Genomic DNA, 10338 nt, shown 5'->3' with positions numbered 1-10338 from the left:
TGGTCTCCCCTTCAAAGCATATAAAACAAAGTGATCTTTTGTTGGTAAACACACTCGGTCAGCAGTTCCTCAACTTTGTGATATTTTTTACGTAAACTTTTTATGATTCAATTTAAAAAAAAAAAAAAAAAGCAAAAGACGGGCTACGGAGGTCTGACATTAAGAAGCTGCTGCCGATTTACATTGCCCACTGGAAATCTGCTGGCTATTCTTGCTTCTCCTCTCTTAACGGCACGGGGGGGCAGAGCTTTTCCTCATGCTTAAACTGACACCTGCAAACTCAGGCTGGGGGATAACGGCGCACTGAATCAAACAGAGAAGTGCCCCCTGTAAAAAGGCACACAGCTCAGGAGCCTGCATGACAGCATAAATCAGAATCCCCCAAGTGATTATTTCTCTTCCTCAGCCCAGGGATCAGTACCCCTTGAGGTGGCTCCCTGCTCGCCCCCTCTCCATCTCCAACCTCCCTCACATCCAGCATCCATTCTTGCCCTGACAGTTCTAGCATCTAATCCCATCGAATTCGCCCCCCGGGGTTGGTCGAGTTGACTTTTTTTTGAGTATATCGGAATAAAGGGTTGTATCAGAGAGAGATAAATGAGATTGAGAGGGGAGAAGACGGTATAGACAGACAGAGAGAGAGAGAGAGAGAGAGAGAGAGAGAGAGAGAGAGAGAGAGAGAGAGAGAGAGAGAGAGCGAGAGAGAGAAACACTGTTAACGAGGGAGGGGAAAAAAGGGGGAAAATGTCAAAACAAATCAGGGAAAAAGCCCTCTGCTAGAATTAAACTCCTGTTGACACTGAGGTTAATAAGTCGGCCCATGCAGGATTTGAACAGGAGAGCTGGGCGATCTTAAAGCACCTTAGAAAGTCTAGGAGAACAGCTTCATAGCACTTTTCTGTTCAAATGTGTGCAAACAGCATGTGAGCGTGTTTTGGGAGCCCTTGAGAGCTGCCATATTTGTGTTTAAGTCATTCTGTGTCCCTGTATGTTGCAGGTTTGTCTTTCCTAAATGCACAATCACTGTACTGTTTGTGTATTTTTGGTGGATACAAAACCTACAAAGCCTTTCCATGGCATGTGACCAAACTTTACAGTAAGAAACACGGATAAAGAGATGAAGCATTGTTAAAGTCTGTTTAGCCTGTCAGGGGATGTTTCCATTGGCTCAGGGTATAGCAGCTCTAGAAGCAACAGCATCCCAATAAACAGGATGGATAGGAAGGCATTATGTGGTCCACAGACAGGTCGTTTCACAAGCCTTCACGGCTGCTGCCCGCGTGATAAACTCCAAACTAAGATGTCAATTCTATCTAAAGCCCAATTCCAGAGCACATAAGAGATTCTGCGACATTGACGTAAACCTTAGTTGGATAACACCATAAAAAGCACTTATCGCTTTGCCACCAGCATCAGACAACATTTCATCCTAAATCCTTAATGCTTTCATTCCAACAACACATTCCAATTTATAAACCTACATTGAAACCTCTGCGACCCTGTTGAACCCCTCTGAATGACTATGTGATTAAACAGGGAAATTATACTGCTAAGGATTTTACAAGAATCTTTTCTGACATTTCTGCCATCACTTCAGACAATCTGTGGTTTTTTCGACACCAAAGTGAAAGAATAACAAAGAATACAGGGCACACCATGCGCCTGTTGCCCCTAAACTGTGGAGGCTTATTGTGGGTGGCAAAACACATTGACAGTTTTGACACAAACATTTATATTGCACCGCTGGATGCCATTCCCCTGTCTTGCCTCTGCTGCTACTGTTGCAGGGCGAATCACCAGAACTCTGCGGATGGACAAAAAGTCCTATTTGATGTCTTGTAATAACATGACTTTTCCCTTTCAATTTTTCAGCAATCGTTGAGACGCAAGTAAAAGGTCACAGGTCATGTTGATGTGGTTCTCTAAAAAGGTGTTATATCGGTTAGGCAGGCTGCATATAATAAACCCCCATATACGTACATAGATATAGGCTGTCTGTCTTTGGGAGATTTGAGCATACTGAAAGCTACATTATGTCATAGATTAGACAAGCGAACAACATGACCTTTAAAAGCCGTCATCTGAGTGCATTTTCTACACCTGAGTAAACATTACCCAATTAGCCTAATGTGGAAACATGTGGCCAGAGGCAGTCACGGATGACGGTGAGAACATGAAATAGAAATGTAGAATCGGTACTTATGTTGGAGAAAAAGAGTGTTTTGTGGTTCAGGTTTTTTACTCATATTGGTTATTTTCACCTGACTGCCTTTCAGTAAAAGTTTGCATGAAACCACACTTTTACCTGCTTTCCTTACCCTGTCGTCTAGAAATTACACTTATAAACAACTAAATGGGTTTTTCCTACAATACTTTTGAGAGGATATATAGCTGGTGGCTACATACAACTCTTGCAGCTCTTACAACAAAAAACACAGTCCGTCATTTTAATCTCGCAATTGTTGCTTCATAAAGCACAAGATGATAAAATGTTGACCTCAAAGAGCCAAGACTTTAAGCCCCTGGACTGTGTCAGAGTTTCTTTTTGAGTTTCTCTCTCGTTCTCAGTATTTAGTATCAGCCACTGACATTTGTAACCATCACCTTCTTTGCACCGTCTTTTTGTGACACACAGTTCCACATTATGCCATACCATCCCCTGGACTGCATTAATCATCAGAGTTGGCTTATTGGTGATGCTGTGTGCATCCTCTCGCCTGGGGAAAATTCTACAGTCACACAACAGTGGTTAGAAAGAGACTCTTCCCAAATGACACATGCTGGTTAGAAGCAATGGAAGAACAAAGATAGGCCTAGAAAGCATGGACACACCATGTACACACAAACACAGACTATTACATTGATTGTGGAGGGAATTCTTTTGTCTCATAAACAACACTAGTAAATTGTCAAAATAATATGAACGCATATGAAGCTCGTTACGAGGCATGGTAACTGCTTGAGTGCATTACAAAGAATCCCCATTAAAAATGAAAGGAGATCAATTCTTCTAAACAAAATAAAGGAAGTGTTTATCCCGCTTCTTCAGCCATGCTTGCAGACGTCCACAGAGTGTTTCATTAAATCATTATTTGAGGCTTTAGGAGCAAAGTAAATAGTTTTGCTCCAGGCTAATGTTACGTGGTGTCTGTGTATTCCAGACACACACACACACACACACACACACACCTACACACACACACACACACACACACACACACACACACACACACACACACACACACACACACACACACACACACACACACACACACACACACACACACACACACACACACACACACACACACACACACACACACACACACACGCAGCACACATCACAAGATTGTCTGTACGTTAACATATGTTTGGAAATAGTCTGGGTAGTTTGCACAAGGGACGGAGTGGTGAGTGGGAGGCAGCAGTGTTTACATTGAAGATGGCAGACAAGTCAACGGATATCTCTGTAATGATGATCGCTTTGATCTCAATACTTAATGTGTTTCGACTTATCTGCAATACTAGCCTCGGCCATTTACTTCTACCTTAACCCTACCGATCAATGATCATCAATCGCTAGCCAAGACAAAATAATCCTCCAATGGATGGAGAAATATACGCTTGTTAAACAAAGCCTTAGGTTGGGCAAGAATAATCACATGATAGGTGATTTGCTTTTAAAAAAATAACAAGGTCAGAGATGGGAGTTTTCCTTGAAGAGAAGGAGGAGGAGGAGGTAAAGAAATACTTCCACCTCAGATTGGAGTTGCCACAGGGAACAAGGCGCGAAAGCCAAAGTAGCAGCTGAGTGTGGGGCATGAACTTTTCACATATGACTGGACTGTAGCCTGGAGGCATGGCATAGTGAATCCCTGTACAGCTTTGGAAGGTCTGCAGTTGTGTTTTGAATGTGATGCATGGAGCGTGGGCCGCCGGAAGGAGGGATGAGAGGAGCTGTACGTGTTGTAACTCAAAATAGGGCTTTATCCTCGGGCTACTACATGAGCTGACATCTTGTTGAGATGATCGGATTGTTACATAAACAGATACGTGCACACATAAATACACGAGTATACACAGAAACAAAGCACCAAACAAACCCGACCTACCGTAGTATGGCCCTGGGAGGAAGAGCATCAAAAACGGCCTTACCGCAAACACCACATTTTCTTTGTGTTGCTGACAGCAAATGTTGCCCTCATGAATGCAATTATAAAGCTTATGTTTCTCGACCTGTCAGGAGTTACATTTCATCAACTGGAATCAAAGTCTAAAAAAAAAGGATTCATAAATTTGTTTTTCTTAATGTCTGTGTGAATAACCATAGTTTTATACTGTATAAAGCTAGAATGCCGCGCTATAAGCATTGCATCTCTCTGCATCTCTCTCCATGAGTCTCCATGAGAAATAAGTTTCAGAAAAAGTCTAAATTTGGGTTAAAGTGTGTTTCTTACCTCGTTTCACCAAGTAATTCTTAGAGACTGTCACATCCCTCACACTGTTTTGGAGGATGTCTTTGCCAGTGCTCGACAGACTTTGGTCTATAAAAGCTGGCCCAGGGGCCTGTTTCAGGTAGCTGGTTTTGAGGCAACCCAGAGTTTGTTCGCTCTGAGTTGGTGGAAACTCTGGGTTTTCCGTTTCAGGTAGCAGGTTCAGCGCAACCGAGAGTCAGTTACTGCGGCAACATACGCCGTGGGTCTAACCTGCTGGATAGGTGGTTAGACCTACCCGAGTTTGTTTTCACTTTACGCTGCAGCTCCGACTGAAGAAAGAGTGTCACTGTTACATGCGTCCCTGTACAGTTTGAAGCAAAATCACTCTATAGAAATCTCCATCGGGATGTTTTTATCATTTCCTGATGATTTTACGTTTGACCGATAATTTATCTGATCAGTAGCCTTGTTCTCAGCCCTCGGTCCGTTCATATAGGCGGCCACCTTACACATCGTGACATGCTCTACATTCAGATTAATAAACCTATTTGTAGCCTATTGAATGTTTTTTAACGTCTGTGCCACTGAACAGATTTATGTCAGGTGGATTCATGTAACGCTGCGGCTGCACGCGATCGTTGTAGTTCACTTGTGCGATCCTAAAGTCACAGACGAGCCTCGTTAAATAGCCTAATATGAATATAAAAATGATATAATAATTTAAACTGTGATCACTTGAGGAAAATGGATCTGGTAATAAATCAATCAGGCTCTTCAATGGAAACTGTCACCTAATGTGTCTTGACGTTAATGTATTTCACTCCCCATTTAAAAGAAGCGACAGTCTGTTCTGTTTACTGCACAGTAGGCTATTAGGCTATAGCTTGCCAACATATTATACAGCAAATATAAAACACTGTCAGCAATGCTGTGCCGCGCCAGCTTTATTACTTTACAGCTGATATGCGTAACTTTTTAAAATAGACTATGGCTTCTCATACGGAAGCGAAATGATTATCTTGACAAAAAATGTTTGCTCTGTTTTTTTTTCTGAATTGCCGAGGAGATTAGATCAGAGTTATGAGACAATATCCCGTTAATTCTTCTCCATAGGCTACCATAAGCTCATTCGTTAATATTTCTAACTCTAGTGGGAGGAGCGGAGATTTATTTTTTTCTTTTTTGAGAAGTGGAGAAGTGGGAGGATCAATCATTTGTTTCTTCTGTTTCCATGGTGAATCATGTTATCAGCGATCCATTGACGATGGCTTTTATGCACACGCTCCACCCAGAGTGAACACGCTCAGAGTTGATAAACCCAACGCTGATCCACTGTTCTGAAACCGAAAACCCAGAGTTGCTTATCAACCCTGCGCTCTGAGTTGACCAACTCAGAGCGCAGGGTTAAACCCAGAGTATGTAAAACCAGCTACCTGAAACAGGCCCCAGGTGTCCATTCTGTCTCCCCTCTTGCAGTCGACATCCACCCTGCATTGTATTGTTTGTATTTGCACCTTCAACACCTCAACAGCATGCATGAGACACGGCCATACATTGCTTTCATTACTGACTTTACTGATTCACACATTCCATGGTTTGCTTTATGTGTTAACTTTAGTTTAAACAAATACCTTTTTTTGTTGTTAAAATTCTTGTGTGGACTCCAGTTCAAGACAGGCACAACAAGCTCAAACCTGAACCGAAGGTGAAATTTGTGTATGTGTGATCTTCACATATGACACACACATGAATGCACTTAAAGCACATGAACACAGTTACCGTAGGTATATTGCCCAGTCTAAAAAGCAAGTGTGTGCAAGTTGTTTGCGGTGCAGCATGCATTTTTTTCTTGTGCTTTGATATACTTTGTCTTAACACAGCGTTTCTCAAAGTGTGGGGCGCGCCCCACTGGTGGGGAATAGAGACATGACAGGTGGGGCGCGAGGAACGGGAGGACATTTCACTTTTTTTTTTTATTATATTCTTTGATTTTTTTTTTTACTATGCTTTAATTTTCTATATACACTGTAACTCACTTTGTGATTCTGTCTGTGAAAAGCGCTATATAAATAAATGTAAATTACTTATTTTTCCTGTAGGCTTTTAATTTTTAGGTAGGAGCAAACGTTTGACAGACATAGCAACAGTAACTAATGGGAGTGGGGCTATGCGGAACAAACTTTCGCGCGGATGGGTAGCAGGCTAGTGTGTGGACCACAATTACAGAAAATGGATAAATTTGTGACACGCACCTCAAAGGTCGTCGAGCCAGAGCCAGCGCCTGCAGAGAAACAAAAATCTGACGGGCCTAATCAACCAAAAAGCAAACCGAAAAGAAAATATGATGAAGGGTATCTTGCTCTTGGATTCACGGCAGCGGTGGTGGGGGCAGAGGAGAGACCCCTGTGTGTTCTGTGTCTAAAACCGCTAGCAGCAGACAGCATGAGACCCAACAAATTAAAGCTCTGTTCTCACGGCGACACGAAACGGTGCAAACGCGGAAAAATTCCCGCGGTTGCACTATATCATGTACATGAAAACAGCAAACGCAGGCATGAAACTGCAAGCTGTTGTGGAAAATCCCACAAAACTACTAAATATTACTCAATCAACCATCTGCAGTTTGGTTGTAACTAAAGAGAGAATATGAAAGCTCCAGAGTGCCGAGTCAAGTGAATAGGTCAGGCAAGACAAGCAAACAGCAAACTGAAGGGAGGCAGCTAGGCTTAACAGCAGCAGATTTGGAAGTATACAACCAAATGCTATGCTTAACCTCGGGGCCACCAAAGACAAGCAGGGGACTGAGAATCAGACAGAGCATTACATAAACTGTGTGGAGGCAAAACCACATTTTGCAACACACACAAGTATTGGGCCAAAGTCGCCCACAACCCGGCATGCCATTAAGAAACAACAACAACATCAAGAAATTATTATCTTAAGAAATAAATAATTTTTGTCTAAATGTATAAAGTTTGAGAGCTTCAGCGTGCTCTTAGGAACAATGTCTGTGTTTTTCTATTTTAGTTTAGCTTCCAAGATTTCTACAACTGGACCTTTTTTACTCATAGCAAGTAATTTCTTGTGGTATTTAACACACTGAAGTTCTTCAAAGATGAACTCACTCACTCACTCACTCACTCACTCACTCACTCACTCACTCACTCACTCACTCACTCACTCACTCACTCACTCACTCACTCACTCACTCACTCACTCACTCACTCACTCACTCACTCACTCACTCACTCACTCACTCACTCACTCACTCACTCACTCACTCACTCACATTACAGTAAATCCTGAAAAAAAGTAATACACCCATTGCAAAGATAACTTCTTTCTACTGTACAAATGGACAGCCAGGACTAAAGCAACACCAAGCTCCCTCCTCTTCCCTTTGTCCATTTCCTTATCTAGCCATTCCCTTCTCTACCTCTGTGCTAAGGTTATGTGCAACAATGAATGCACATAAATGAGTAAGCAACAGGATGCTTTCAGAGCAATCAATATCAATCCAGATTGCTGCCCCTCCTTCCTTCTCAGAAAACATGTAGGAGACTGGTCTAGAAGTTTAGACCATTTTTTGTCAAAGCAAGAGCAAAATGAGGCTATAATGACACTCTCAGATGCCTCATATGGGGACATTTTAATATTGGCTGTGGGGAAATGTCAGCTTACTGATGAAAGAGGGCACTGTGGTGGCAGATATTGAATGTTGGAATGCTTATTAATGTAATAGGAAACATTGTATTTATCTTGTTTTACTCCTCTATGTCTAAGGTTAAATTCCTCAAATGTGCATTGAAGAGTACTCAGACTGTACCTCCCCAACCCCCCCTCCCTTGGATACCCCCCCTGCAACAGTAAACAGTCTGTCACTGAGCCCTCCCCCTCACCTGACTGCCAATTGAAACACACAACACTATTCTTGATGCTGATCTGACTTGTATTTAAGATGTGACTTGCCATCTGATCAGGGCCATTCTGCTCAGAAAGTCATCGCGGGGCTTGCTGGGTCGAATGGACCTCCATGTTCTTACTGGATAGAACATGAAGCCTCTGTTGTTTGATTGAATACTCCTTGCTTGATTATTAAATACACTTTGTTTGATTATTACAGTCTTAAGATCTCACTTTTCTCACTACAGCACTTAATCCACCCTGCTGTGGGGTTTGCAAGTGGACAGGACAGCGGATTCAGAACTGCTTCAAAGCCAGCTGAACCGTTTGTGACCTGCTGGCCTTTCCTCCACACCCGGTGTACGTTTCACATCTTCATTGCGGGCACTTTGTGGTGGAGCAGGAGAGGTGACAGTGGCTGTCCACACGCCACTGTACACTGCAGGGAGAAATCTCTATTCAGCTCCATTGAAGTCAGAGTCAATAGAGTCGAGAGGCACCTATTTGCAGACACATGGGGAAACGGAGCTCCACCGGAAATACGAAATTTCTTCTTCGTTTTTTTTTACTGGAGAGGAAGGTGGGCCGTGAGTATGTGTAAGGTTGCAGTTTCTCTTCACTGATGTAACAAATATATCATTATCCTGACTTCCAAAAGCTGCTTGTCTGAGTCTGCGTCTCTCTCCCTTTCCTGGCTCAAAACAGTGAGGACAGAAAGCCATTCTCGATACTTGTATAACAGTTGTCAAACGAATCATTGAATGAAGCTGATCATGTATCTGATCAGTAGCGTAGTTCTCAGCCCTCTAACACATCGTGAACATGCTCTACATTCAGATTAATAAACCTATTGTATTGTATGTATCCCATTATTTATTTATTTATTAACAGGAGTTTTTTAAACGTCTGTGCCACTGGCTATTTATGTCTGGTTGAAATGTAATTCTGCGGCTGCACGCGATCGTTACTGTTCACTTGCGTGATCAATAGCCTAATATTAATATAGAAATTATATAGTAATTAAAACTGTGATCACTAGAGGACAAGGAATCTGGTAATAAATCAATCAGGATCTACAATGGAAACTGTCACCTTATGTGTTAGACGTTAATGTCTTTCACCCCACTTTTTAAAATGAGTTGTTTATTTTAATGTGGTGGCACTTTTTGTGTTTTATTTCTAAGAGTTTATATTTGTATGTGATTGACCTACTTGTGATAATCGTGAATTAAAGAGACGGATTTCGGAAGATGTAGCCTACACAAAACTTTGTTGCTTCTACCTCAACATCTACTTTTTACCACCGTCCTGGCCACTTGGGACCCTTAACAAACTTACTTTACTTAGACTTATTTTACTGTCTTTTACTGTCTACTAGCACCATAACCGGTGGAAACTGTGTCTTGTTATTATTCAGCGCTAGGTGAACGCCGGCAGTAAAACAAAAAGAAGAAGAAACGCTGGGTGATCGCCGCCAGTAAAAAAAAACGAAGAAGAAATTTCGTATTTCCGGTGGAGCTCCGTTTCTCCATGGGTCTGCAAATAGGTACTCTTGATAGAGTCAGGGAAGCTGCAGACAGGAAGTGTGTTCAACACCAAGTTCATTATGATCAGAATGAGAGGCTTGACTATTTCTAGGACTTCAAAGGTAGGTGGGGGGAGGGGGGTGATGTGAAGTTGTATGAGACACAGCAGCAGCCTGACGATAATAACGTCGTAAACCCTCCTAAGGATCCGCAGATGATTTCTTGGAAGAGTGAGCAAGAGAGAGAGAGAGAGAGAGAGAGAGAGAGAATTCTATAAATGAATGCAAAGGAAGTATGACTGATTCATGTTTGTTGCTAGACCGGGCAGACTATAAATGCATTCTTTTGTTGAGTCCAAAATGGAACCAAACCATGAAGGGAATCCATCCACATACAGTGTAAAATAAGCAGCTCGCCAAAGATTTATTTTGCTGAACATACAGTCTATAATAAAGCTTATTTTGAAGTTTTTG

This window comes from Ammodytes marinus (assembly GCF_949987685.1).
Source record: "Ammodytes marinus genome assembly, chromosome: 10".
Lineage (NCBI taxonomy): Eukaryota > Metazoa > Chordata > Actinopteri > Uranoscopiformes > Ammodytidae > Ammodytes > Ammodytes marinus.
This window is presented reverse-complemented; position numbering follows the sequence as displayed.